Source organism: Ornithorhynchus anatinus, chromosome 14 (assembly GCF_004115215.2).
Source record: "Ornithorhynchus anatinus isolate Pmale09 chromosome 14, mOrnAna1.pri.v4, whole genome shotgun sequence".
Lineage (NCBI taxonomy): Eukaryota > Metazoa > Chordata > Mammalia > Monotremata > Ornithorhynchidae > Ornithorhynchus > Ornithorhynchus anatinus.
This window is the reverse complement of record NC_041741.1, coordinates 10,555,573-10,568,423: the sequence shown is the minus strand read 5'-3', so window position 1 is coordinate 10,568,423 and position 12,851 is coordinate 10,555,573. Positions and strand designations below refer to the sequence as shown.

Below are 12,851 nucleotides of genomic sequence, written 5' to 3'. Positions count from 1 at the left end.
ACATTTTCAACCCTTCCTCTTTTCTTCTTCCCTCCCCTCACCCCCAAACTGCTTCTCTGTCACTATGGAAATACCCCTCAGTGCAATGGAGAAAAATCAGGCCTGTGGAGGTCTTCAATCTGCAGTGGTCTGTGTGAGGAAATGGAAATCAAGGATGCTAGTCCTGGGTGAGGAGTCTTTGCCAAAAACCCTGAAAACATTTGAGTGTTCTTGATTTTCTACACTATAACCTCTAAGGGAAAAGGAAATCCTGTCTTCTAAAAATAAAGGTGAACTTTTATTTTGAGAGTTCAAAAAGGAACAGTCTGTCCTGGTTAATACAGGTCATCAAAAAATTTTAATCCTGATGTGATTCATCCAAAGAATCACAGAGCTGTAGGGCTGTAGAAAGTCCATCTTGTCCAGGCCCCTGTCTCCAGATGAGATTAATTTAACCCACTTCAGAAGAACTATCTACTCTGCTTTTAAGTCATTGCAGGGAATGGGACAGTTCAATCTCACTTAGAAATTCAATCCAGAATCTCCCAATTCTTAATTTCAGAATTCCCCAAATAATCCCTATTTTCTGGATCAGGTCATCCCATTAGCACATAGGTGTCTATTTGACATTCATTTTTTTGCTGATTAGTGTGGTATTTATATCCTCACTTTGTTTCCATTTTGTATGCCTTATATTATTTGTCAGCCCATGTACCTTTTAGATTATAAACTGGAGAGCAGGGAAAATGACTTTTGATGTATGCTTCCAGGAGTCTAGTTAAGTTTTCAGTTAAGTTTTAGGCACTCAGTACATGATGATGATGGTGTGATTGTCTACATTTTATCGATCCTTACTGATAACGATTCAACAGTATGCCCTGGTAGCAGAACTGGTGATCAGATTCCACGATCTGTGCCAGTAGAAATTCTTGGCTGTGTGCAGGCCCGTGGATGTGCTGATACATAATATTGATCTTTCTCAGATTAATTGTGCTTTTCCAATATGTACGAGTGGTTCTAAGGCATAATCACCATTTTAATGGTATTCCTTTATGCTAATTCAAAGATTTTGGTGATGCCTCATTTGGTGTGAAGATGTTTCTAACACCAGTGAATCAACAATTAATGACATTCATTAAGTGTTTACTGTATGCAGAGCTCCTGATTGTTGTGTCCCCAGATACTTTTAATAGATTACCAGGAATATACATATGTGTATATATTATATTTCATGTAGACAAACATATTTTATTTGTTATATACAATATAACCTAATACAGAACGGTCCTTCTTTTAAAAAGTGATGTTATCAGTGGAGAAATCCTATTCAAATGGGAATGTGCCTGGCAAGAACAATACGTGACTGACACTTCCTTGCATATTGTGTGTACAAAAGAGTTCTTTGCTGTACTGTTGTTTGGCATCTTTGACATTTAAGTTCTTCCTCATCTTGAGGAAGACTTTTTGTAAAACATTGCAGAATTGGGGCATCCCTCGTTGCTGGTAAATTTTGTAGTCATGCCATCAGGTGTTGATGATATACCCTATCCATCTGAATATCCACCTGTCTGTCCTGCAGTAAAGATCCCATCTGTTGTGCCTCACAGAGGTTCTGGGAGGGCAGGGGCTAAGTAATCAGTACAGGAGAGAATGTCAACTGATATTAAATTGACAATGAAGACCAGTGAGATCCCAGTAGAGTTTGGCCATTAGCTCTCTACTTTCTTAAATCTCTCCCATTTCTGGAGGGCAATTTTGTCAGCCTTAAAGAAGACATAACTACAAAAAAAAGCTACTTTAGCTTTCACCTCAGTGGCCCACAATCATAGATAGCCCTCCCAGTTAGCCATAGCAAATAAATTGTCCTATGGAAAAACAATGAAGCAAAAGTCTCTTATTGTGATAGAAAGCATAAAAAGGTAAACAGTATTTCACACAGTGCATATTAGAACATATTAGTCATCAGAAACCACTTTCCACACTCATGACTCACTGGCATTCAAATTTAGCAGCTGCGTTGAATGCTAGAATGGAATGATAGAATTCTGTACCTGCACTGCAATAGTATGTTGAAAGTCCACATTCATCAGCATTATTTTATTGCAACACAGATTTAAATCACCTACGATGTTCCTGAGTCGTGAAACTTAATGGTGATGTTTCTGATTTCTTTCCAGTATGGGCCTGGTGAAATTGCTGACTTGGTAACGAATTATCATATTAATGACATTTCTCCTCTACTGAAAGTGGGAACTTTTAATACTGTGTGTGTGTGTGTGTGTGTGTTGGGCCCATGTCTGCATTGCCTTTGTACTCCAAGCTGACATTAAAACCAAGTCTGATTTTTCCATGCCTACTTCTGGCTCCAGTGAACCGCAGAACCAGAAAGCTTGGGGGGAAAAATGCCCATTTCAGCTCAGGTTGATGATTTTCCCACCTCTTTGGCAAGAGCTGCAGTGTTGAGTGCGGATGGACACCCCATATCCTGTTCACTTCATACCCCAATACCCCAACTCTGGCCCCAAAGACCAGAGGCCTCTGCCACTTCTCCACCCCATTCACAGCTGGGAAGAACATGGGTAATCTGCAACAAGGATAACGTGCAGCTTAGTAATTAAGAGTTTACTCTTTTTCCAGTTGGATTCTATCCCAGTGTATGCGTGGGCTTGACAAGTCCCATGTGTGACAGACGTTCCGCACAGCATGCACGCTACGATCATCCTTTGCCACGCTGGGCCTGCCGTTCTTTACCATCCACCTTTCGTCTTCTATTTTTCTGAAGTCTCTGCTCATGAAGAGCAATCCTTCTCCTGATTGCCACACGCCAAGCTCATCTGCCTGCACAGCGGTCTCCGTTGTCTGCTGCTGTAACACATTCCTGGCTGGTCCTCACATTTCTTTAGTATTTGTTCTGCTGACTGTTTCCCCATATCCAGGAAAGCAGACTCTTTCCCCCCTGCACACACACTGTCCACCTGACCTGTGCATATAGCAAATGTGGAACCTGAATATTCATTCAAACCTAAGCCTTCTGCCCACACACGTACATTATTTGTTAGGAGACAAGTGCCCTCTCTGATGCAACATTGAGAAAATTCAATCTGCCTTTGTTATGTTTCAGGTTGGGATGTGAGGGAATGGAAAAGCGAAGGTGTTGAGTTCTCGGTCCAACTAACAGTGAGTCCTGATCTCCACTCCCAAATTCTGTACCCATGCAAGTTGGCTTAGTTCAATAAGACAATAGCTTCTTTATGATCCATATTAGAGAAGCAGCATGACCTAGCAGAAAGAGAACAGGAGTGAGAGTCAGGAGGCCTGGATTCTAATCCCAGCTCCATCGCTTGCAATGCTGTGTGACCTAGGAAAAGTCACCTAATTTTTCTGTGCCTCATTGGACAGTGAATACCTTTGGGTTGTGAGCCCCTTGTGGAATGGACACTGTGCCCAACTTGATTATCTTGCATCTGCCCTAGTACTTAGTGCAGCACCTGGCATCTAGTAAGCACTTAACAAACATCACAGAATTATTAATATTAGAATGGCAACATGTCTTTCTAATGCTTTGAGCTTCTTCCAACCTAGACTTTCAACCTTTGCAGAGGTATCAGTGATATTCCTGTTTGCACAGTGGTCAACCTTTGATTACTTTCTGGGAGTGATTGTTCTTTTTTCAAAGATAAGTATCCCATGTGGTATGAAGTCAATCTGAAACTTCATTATTGTGCCTCTTCCTCTTCACCAGCACCCCACCCCACGAAGAAGCTTTCTTTAGAGAACTTGCTGGTGACTGTCATCTTCCCCCTTATACCATTTGCCTTTAATTCATTAAGAGAATGAACAAAAAATGTAGCATTATTGCAAAACAACAAAAGCCTGTAGTGTGCTATAATGACAGTTTTATTCAGAGTGAGAGACAAATAGTTTGAAGTGTTTTTCAGTTGTAAATCCACACACCTAATTACTGTTGTGTGAGTAATTGGAGTATGCCTACAAGAATTCCTAGTAGTTATCCTTGAGCAATACTTTCAAGGTATAATGCTGTACAATATGTTTTTACACAACAGTGGTGAGGCGCTCATTAATTACCACCTATAATTGGTTTATGTGAACATTTATTTTAAAGCTTAGGGATCTTATATAAAAAATTATCGTTAATATCCCCAGAAGAGTGATGTACACAGGCTGCTGTGATGAACATTAATATCTCATTAATTAATTCCTTAATGGTTTTATTTTTTTAATAGATGGCAGACCATTCCAATCAGATGGAGGCAGTTTTTCTTTTTACATTATCCAAATGAAGGGATTATTTAAGATCAAATTTTTAGGATGATGAATAAGATGAACATCTGATGTGTTTGGGAACTCCTCATATAAATGCTCAAATCTTGAATTCATGGAGAGATTTGTGGATGGAAGGTTTGGAATCCAACTTTATGTCTTGTGAAATGGGAGTGTCAAATCTCAACTTGGAGGTGAAATAGAAGTGTGACTTTTCTCTGCATGCAGAAGTGTAACCAAAAAGGTAAAGCACAGGAACCTGGTGTCCACCTCATTTAGTGACTTCATCCATTCATTCATTTTTAAAATTCATTCACTCAGGAGTGTTTATTGCACACCCACTGCATGCAGAGTGTTGTACTAGATCAGAATTGTCAATGGCATTTGAGAGCTTATTGTGTGCAGACCAGTGTACTAAACCCTTGGGGGAATACAGAAAAATAGAGTTTGTAGACACTTCCCCTGCCTAGAATGAGCTTACAGTCTAGAGGATGCATGGGAGAGTACAGAAAAAGGAAGAGACATGATCACTCATTTCTTGGAGGTACAATCCACTCAGAAGCTGAAGTACCTGGACCTGTTGAATGAATGAATCAACCAACCACATTTATTGAGCACATACTGTGTGAGGAGCTCTGTATGAGGCTCTTGGGAGAGAACAATAAGGTTAGACTTTATGATCCCTATCCTGAAGAGGCTGGAGCTCACCATCTGCCTGGAAATACCCAGAATGGAGATAATGCCTGTACCTGCCTTACTGAGAAAGATGATTGGACGGCCTGGGTTTATATTAAGAAAGATTCCTATCGGTAGTCCATTGTATCTTTAAATGTCATCGAAGGGATGTTCACTACAGATATACCAATGTAATGGTCTTTGAAAGGGCTCCCCCATCAGATGGTAAAATCCTTGAGAGCAGGGATTTTGTCTACTGACTGTTCTCTCTCTCTCTCTCTCTCTCAAACCTTAGTAAATACTAATGACTGGACTGATGGAATCACTGGACATTTGGAGTATCTCAATCAGAAATGGAAATGTTTGCAAGAAACATTAGTTTGGCCACAGAAAAGGGCATGGTATATGATAGAGGAATATTGAAACGCCAAAGACCTGGAGAGTTATGGAAAGAGAGGAGGGACATGAGAACCCACGGGGTGTTTAATTAAAAAAAAAAATCCAAATCCCACACATGAGGCAGGAGATGATTCCTGCTCACCAATATTATCCTCAGGGAGCCCAATCAATCATATTTATTGAGCACTTACTGTGTGCAGAGCACTGTGCTAAGCACTTGGGAGAGTACACTATAACAGAGTTGTTTGTCATGTTCCCTGCCCAAAAGGAAGTTACAATGTAACTGGGGAGACGGACATTAAAATAAGTTATGGATTTGTATGCGAGTGCCTAGGGTGGGATGAATAAAGGGTACAAATCGAAGTGCAAGATGATGCAGAAGGGAGAGAGGGAGTAGGGCAAATAAAGACTTAGTTGGGGAAAGCGTCTAGGCCGAGATGGGTTTTTAATAAGGTTCTGAAGGTGGGGAGAGTGATGGTTTGTTGGATATGAAGGTGGAAGGAATTTCAGGCAATAGGCAGGATGGGGGCAAAGGGTTGGCAAAGTGAGCAAGCTGGACTGTAGTAGGAAATCAGAGCGGTAAGAGAGGAAGGGGCAAGGTGATTGAGTGCTTTAAAGCTAATGGTAAAGAGTTTGATGCCGAGGTGGATCTTGAGGTTCTTGAGAAGTGGGGAGATGTGGACTAAATGTTTTTTAGAAAAATGGTCTGGGCCAACACAGAAGGCCTGTGCCCGTAGTCCCTCTTAACCTGCTTCCTCAATCAATCAATCACTCAAGCAAGCAAGCAATTGCTCTCCAAGCAGTGTGTGAGTGGATTCCACATTAACAGTCAGTCCCTTTGTCTGATGGGGGTTTGTGGAAAGGTGGAATTGATAAGCAGGAACGAACCTTAGTGATTAGCTGGATCCCTGTGGAATCTTCCAGAGGTTCCTAGAAAAGCAGCATAGCCTAATGGATAGAGAATGGGCCTGGGAGTCGGAGGGACCCGAGTTCTAACCTTGGCTCCACTTGTCTGCTGTGTGATCTTGGACAAGTCATGTAACATCTCTGTGCCTCGGTTCCCTCACATATAAAATGGGGTTTAAGACTGTGAGCCCCATTTGGGAAATTGGCTTGGTCAAACCTGATTATCTCGCACCTACCCCAGTGCTAAGTAAAATGCCTGGCAAATAATAAGCACTTAGCAAATAGCATTTAAAAAAAATGGATGGAGAAATAGATTTCCTCTGGTAAAAAAGGACATCAGCAGGCAGTAATTTTTAATTTTAATGCTTTTTTCCCTTAAACCGTCCCCAGATTAATCTCTCCTAGGTAAGGCGTGCCTGCTTCACATCATTTGCACTTGGATCTGAACTCCAGAAAGCTTCTTTTGTTCCTTCAATTTTATGGCAGTCAGGTTGAATTACAACTACTTATTAAAACACATATTTAATGTACTCTGGAACACATTGTCTGACTAGCATGAATTTACCAGGAAATGCAAACAGTACATTGTGCTTGGTGGTCAGAAGTGGCCTAGAGCTTTCTGGCAAAGCTTAAAATGAAAAACATTTACTCCTGGCGGCAAAAATCGGTGGCCACATTTTCCAAGTGGCCAGTATTGTAAACTTGGAAAGACCCCTAAATCAATTTTGTCGATTCCCTGAACAACAAAGAGGCCGGAAAACACAGGGCTGATTCTTTAATAAGCTCCAACTGAGTTTACAACTCTGAACTCCTCTGAGAGCCTGTTTAGCTTAATGAGGGTTTTCAGATTTCAGAGCTCACACACCTTCATATAAAAGAGATGATTATGACCAAATTAGGGAATGCTGTTCTATGGGTGTTTTTCTTCCAACTATTCACCTCTTCCTTGTTTTGCGTGGTTCCAGTGCACACGGAATCTTTCAAACTTTATTTTTAACGCTAATTTTGAATCTCCAAGGTATGTGGTTTTTATTCCAGCGGAAAATTAGGTTATGTGAAAGGAAGATTGAGACCCTCTTTTTCTCATGTTAGTAGTCAAGAGCTGATGTGCATGCATTTGTTCTGCCTGGTAAATAGGTATTTAATCCAGACCAAAGCCTGGGTTTTCGCTACCATGACAACTGCCTGGTGAGTGAACTGGGCTGTCATCATGATCTCTGTGCCCTGCCCCAAATAATTCTGAAACCCTTCTGTATCGGGGCAAGTAAACAAAAGAAGATTCTGCATTTTGGAGAGGACAGCGCAGTTTAGCACTAAGGTGGAACACCTGAAAATGTCAGCAGTTACACAAGCACCTTGTATAGTGCTCTGCACACAGTAAGCACTCAGTAAATACCATTGATATTATATTCTTTGCATCACTACTCTTATTCATAAATTAGATTTAGAACATTAATGTTTGCACTGTGGGTTGCATCCTTCAGTCGATTGTAGTAGAACAGCTCTAATATTGAATCAGAGTTGTGATATTGGTACAATTAGGCTGCCTTTTTGCAATGTTTAATTAAATGATAAAGCATTGATTTTAATATAACTGGTGGGGTTTGGATTTTTTTGGAAAGGTATGTTCTTATCATCTAAATGTCGGGTTACCAGGGCGGTACCAGTCTTTTCAATAATTGCTGAGGTAGAGACAGGGGACTGGGTTAGTAGAAGGAAGCCAGAGGAATGTGAAAGTTGGGGACGGTGACTTGGAGGCAAGAGGATTGGCCTAGCTAGCTAGAGGACCAGGGAGCGCGAGAGTGAACACTCTGTGAAACATGGGACGGTTGCCACTGGTGTCACAACATTGGTGGCCCAACGTTATGATGATACTAGCCGGGAATTGTTTGGGAAGCAGAGGGGGAAGTGGAGCGATGGTGACATAAGTGAGAAAGGGAATTTATCCAAATCTTCTTACTGCCACAAGCACTCTCCCTTCGGAATTTTGGGCTAAGCCTGCTGGCTAGGTCAGTGCCTTTTGTGGGATTAAATTGGAGCTGTGCAATCAATTGTGTTTGTTCATTCCATTCATTCAGTTGTAGTTATCGATCGCGTACTGTGTACAGAGCACTGTACTAAGCCGTTGAGAGTATATGCAAGAAACAGGCGCATTCCTTGCCAACAATAAGCTCACAGTCTAGAGGGGGAGGCAGGCATCAGTACAAATAAATAAATTACAGATATGTACATAAGTGCTGTGAGGCTGGGAGCGGGGATTAATGAAGGGAGTAAGTCAGGGTGATGCAGAAGGGAGTGGGGGAAGAGGAAACGAGGGCTTAGGGCAGGCCTCTTGTTTACCTGCTAAGTTCAGAGCACTTGGGAAGGAGTGTGGAAAGAGCACAAGCCTGAGAGTCAAGAGACCTAGGTTCAAATTTTGGTTCTCCTACTTTTCTGTTGTGTGATTGTAGGTAAATCACTTAACTTCTCTGTGCCTCAGTTTCCTCATTTGTAAAATGGGGATTTAAATTCCTATTCTCCCTCCCTCTTAAACTGTGAGCCCCAAGTGGAACAAGGACAGTTAGAGATATCATCTTATATCTATTCCAGTGCTTAATACATGTTTAATAATATGTAGTAAGTGTGTAACAAATGCCACAATTTTTGTATTATGTTTCCCAAATTCTCTGCTTAATGCCATAGATGCTCACTATGTGAATGGCATTCTTTAATTTTGATGAATCAGGTTATTGAAAGAGATGGGCAGGGTTGTTCTCACCATTATTAGAGACAGAGAGCTGGTATTCATAACAAGGGAGGGAAAAAAAGTAAATATAGACAAGTAAATGGCTCATGATTAACTGACAGATGAGCTTATTAGGGTAGAAAAGGCATCTTTTCAAAACTGGATACTTAAGCGAAACAGTATAATTAGATGGATTCATACAATGTGCCTCTAGGCAAGGCACCCATTAGGAATCAATAAAATAAAGATTAAATGTAGAGTAAAGCTAGTTAATGATGTAAAAGGAAATTACGGACAAAATTAAATGGAGCGGAACTAATGCATGACTGTAGGCCCATATACTCCTAAAGGCCAGAAAGAGCAGAAGTAAAGTGGTAAGATCATTTATCGCAACACCTATCTCTTGCCCACGTCCTCCATCTGGCCTGGAATGCCCTCCCTTTTCATATTCGACAGGCAATTATTCTCCCCACCTTCAAAGCCTCACTGAAGGCATGTCTCCTCCAAGAGGCCTTCCCTGACTAAGCTCTCATTTCCTCTTTTCCCAAGCCCTTCTGCATCACCCTGATTTGCTCCCTTTATTCAGCACTCCTACCCCCAGCCACACAACACTTATATACATGTCCCTAGTTAAATTAACGTCTGTCTCCCACTCTTGACCATAAGCTCATCGTGGACAGGTAATGTGTCTGTTATGTTGTTGTGTTGTACTCTCTCAAGTGCTTAGGTCCAGCGCTCTGCACATAGTAAGCACTCAATAAATATGATTGAGAGATGAAAGGGTAGAAGAGCTCAAAGAAAAATAAAGTCATCTCTTTTTGGCATCCCATTAAAATAATGGAAAAACTCTTTGGTGTATTGCCTTCTAGCAAGGAAGAACCATCACAGAGTATTGAAAGGATTAACAAAAAGGGCAGTGTTTTTTCACTGGTATTTTATTGTTAGCCTGGATTCTTCCACGAGTAACTCCCCTTCCCGTGGAATCCATCGTAGTGTGACTGCATCTGTGTTTACTTCTTCAGGAGACCGTAGGGCCAACCTTTAGAGAAGCAGCGTGGCCTAGTGGCAAGAGCACAGGCTTGGGAGTCAGAGGACCTGGATTCTAATATGGGCTCTGCCACTTGTATGCTGTGTGACCTCGGGCAAATCACTTAACTTCTCTTTGCCTCAATTACCTCATCTGTAAAATGGGGATTAAGACTGTGAGCCCCATGTGGGACAACCTGATTAGCTTGTATCTACCCCAGCGTTTAGAACAGAGGTTGGAACATAGTAAGTGCTTAACAAATGCCATAAATATTATCATCATTATTATTACATCTCTGTCCTGAAGATTTATACATAGGTCATCTGGGCTCTTGAGTCATTTATGTACAAAGAGTTTCATTTGCTTTCACCTTGTCATCTCTGCCTTTTCAGATGTGGATGTTCACCACCTCTCCCCTCACTCCTATAAAGAGTGTATGCTCCTTGAGTAATTCTCTTCTATGCCAGTACATTGCTGGTGTTATTGTGAGCACCCAGTGAATTATTGGCCAACTGGCTGTGAGAAAGAGGCCAGGATGTTTTACAGATAAAAAAGGAATACTTTGGGTAAAGTGAATAGGGCCCTCATTTGATTTTACCAATGGCTTACAGGGAGCGGGAAGTATCTTAAATGCCAAATGTTGGGGAGGCCCATTTGAACCGGCTGCATATTTTGCAACTGCCGGCAGCAGAAGAGGGTGATAGCAATCTAAAGCAGAGATGGTGTCTGCTTTAATGCTAAATGACTTGGATGAATGTGCATCCGGCTTTTCTCTGGCTGCTTGCGATGGCACCTCGGGCCAGACTTGCAGTTCATGTGCTTCCAACATTAGCTTTTTCCAGACAATGGATTAAAATTAACACTAAAGAGTAGTGTTTGGTGTTACGAATAAATGAAAGGTTGGATTGTAATGATGAAGGACCCTAGAGGCCATCTTGTTTATTCTGTTCCGGCAGGTAGTGCTAAGTCTAACCCATCCCATTCATTTATGCATTCCTGATTCCCTCTCCACCTTTTTCCTCTCTTCCTCCCTCTTGCTCTTCCTTTCTTTCTTCTGTCTTATCTCCCGCTATTGCTCTCAGTTCCTCCCTTCCTTTCTCCCCTAAAGCCCTCCCTCCCTTCCTCTTTCCCACATTTGAGGACCTTCGAAAGATTCATACTTCCCAAATTAATTGATTAATAATGGTATTTATTAAGCACTCACTGTGTGCCAGGCACTCTTCTAAGTACTGGGTTAGGTACAAGTTAATCAAATTGGACACAGTCCCTGTCCCACATATTGTTCACAGTCTAAATCCCCATTTTGCAGATGAGGGGATTGAGGCACAGAAAAGTTAAGTGACTTGCCCAAGATCACACAGCAGGCAAATGGTGGAGCTGGGATTAGAACCCATGACCTTCTGACTTTCAGGCCTGTGCTCCCATTCCAGTGTTTGGCAGACAAATCTTTCCTTCTCCTTCCCTCTTCCACCCTCTCCTTTTCTTACATTCATTCTTATATCCCTTATCAGAACATAAAGCTTGATATTACCACAGTGGGATTATCCGTAGTAATATTCTCTCTCCAATTGTAACATCCAAAATTTGTTTGATGGAACATCCTCACATCCATCCTCACAGTTAGGGATATACATTTTTTCAGCCTTTATTCCCTCTAGTGCCTCTTTTGAGATTATCATTAAGGAATTAACCCTTCTCAAACCTCCTAACATCCAAACATTCTTACTAGTAATACATTGGATCTCTCACATCTTTCTAATATTTCTAATTTTTCCCTCTAAAATCTGAAACTCTACTTTCTAATAGACTTCTTTACCCTCTAGCACTGTAACAAAACCTCAAAATCCTCAAATGGCAACCCATCTCCCTCTGAAAAACTCTTTACCATTACCTGCCGGGTTTTCCAGCTTTTCTCATCTTATACATCAGCTTCCTTCACCCCCTGCTTCTTCAAAACTCATTTTCTAAAAGTATGTTGCTCAAGATTCCTTGCTCCTGACCTTTTGATCGCATTGTAACCTCCTTCCTGGGGCACCCTTCTCAACTAGATTTGGCTCCTCACCCACATCTCTCCCTGTCTTCAAAGATCTCCCTAAATTCCACTTTCCTACAGAAAGCCATCCCCAATTCAATCTCCAAGTTGAGTCAATGCAATCAGCTATTTGCTTGTCCATGTATCCAGACTTCAATCATGTCCTTCCTCTTGTCATGTCTTATGCTGTCAAGTCACCACCATCCCACAGCCATGCCATGGACACATCTCTCCTAGAATGCCTCACCTCCATCTGCAATCGTTCCAGGAGTGTGTCCACAGGGTTTTCTTGGTAAAAATCCAGAACTGCTTTACTCTTGCCTCCTTTCGCGCAGTAAACCTGAGTCCCCGCCCTCAATTCTCTCCCATGCCATCCCTGCTCAGCATAGGGGAGTTTTGACTTGTAGCAGATTGGTTTCCACTCACTAGCCACCGCCTAAGCTAGGAATGGAATGGGTATGCCTCTGCTTGACTTTCACTCTCATGGTCGAGGCCAGTAGAGTACTGGAAACTCTCCAGGTGTGACCCTGAGAAGGTTGTCCTTCCTCAACCTTCAACTTTTCAGGTTGCAGACTTCTAATCTTCCAAGATGCCCTCATGGAGGCTGCCGTTCCCTCTGTGTGATCCACCTTAGTTGCTCTTTGCAGAACCTGCTCCTGTTCTATTATGTCTTTCCTAAACAGGTGGTGACTGAAACAGTGTCAGTAATCCCACCGTGAATGAAATGTTTATCTTTATATCAGAGTATACATATACTTTAATGTCCTTTGAGTCCAATTACTATTTCCTATGTAATATCCTTTCTCGTAAGTGAAGATTAAGGAATC

General features: G+C 41.7%; 1 protein-coding gene and 1 non-coding gene across 4 annotated transcripts in view; one reads left to right on the top strand and one right to left on the bottom strand.

The window, feature by feature from the left end:
• Nucleotides 1-12,851, top strand: part of PRKD1 (protein kinase D1) — a 165,507-nt gene that overhangs the window by 84,059 nt on the left and 68,597 nt on the right. The gene's annotated exons all lie outside the window — the stretch shown is intronic.
• Nucleotides 12,424-12,561, bottom strand: LOC114816771. Its single transcript, XR_003764579.1, has one exon. It is a non-coding gene; the product is annotated as a small nucleolar RNA SNORA7 (small nucleolar RNA).